This window comes from Propithecus coquereli, unplaced genomic scaffold, assembly GCF_000956105.1.
Source record: "Propithecus coquereli isolate 6110/MARCELLA unplaced genomic scaffold, Pcoq_1.0 Scaffold305, whole genome shotgun sequence".
Taxonomy (NCBI): domain Eukaryota; kingdom Metazoa; phylum Chordata; class Mammalia; order Primates; family Indriidae; genus Propithecus; species Propithecus coquereli.
The window spans coordinates 1,782,838-1,783,050 of NW_012148675.1; positions in this window are offsets into that span (position 1 = coordinate 1,782,838).

Below are 213 nucleotides of genomic sequence, written 5' to 3' on the forward strand. Positions count from 1 at the left end.
GAAAAAAAAAAAAAATAACCCTTTTCACAGTTTGTGCACTATGTATGGTCTGTGTAGATTGATGCAGATATTCTGACATGAAATGTTTAGACAAGATCATACCACTAAAGCAGGAGTGAAAAAGCTTGCCTTTCTGGTATGTTCTAGGTGTATTGTGATTTTACTGTTATATTAATTGCCAATATAAGTAAATATAGATTATATATATATCTA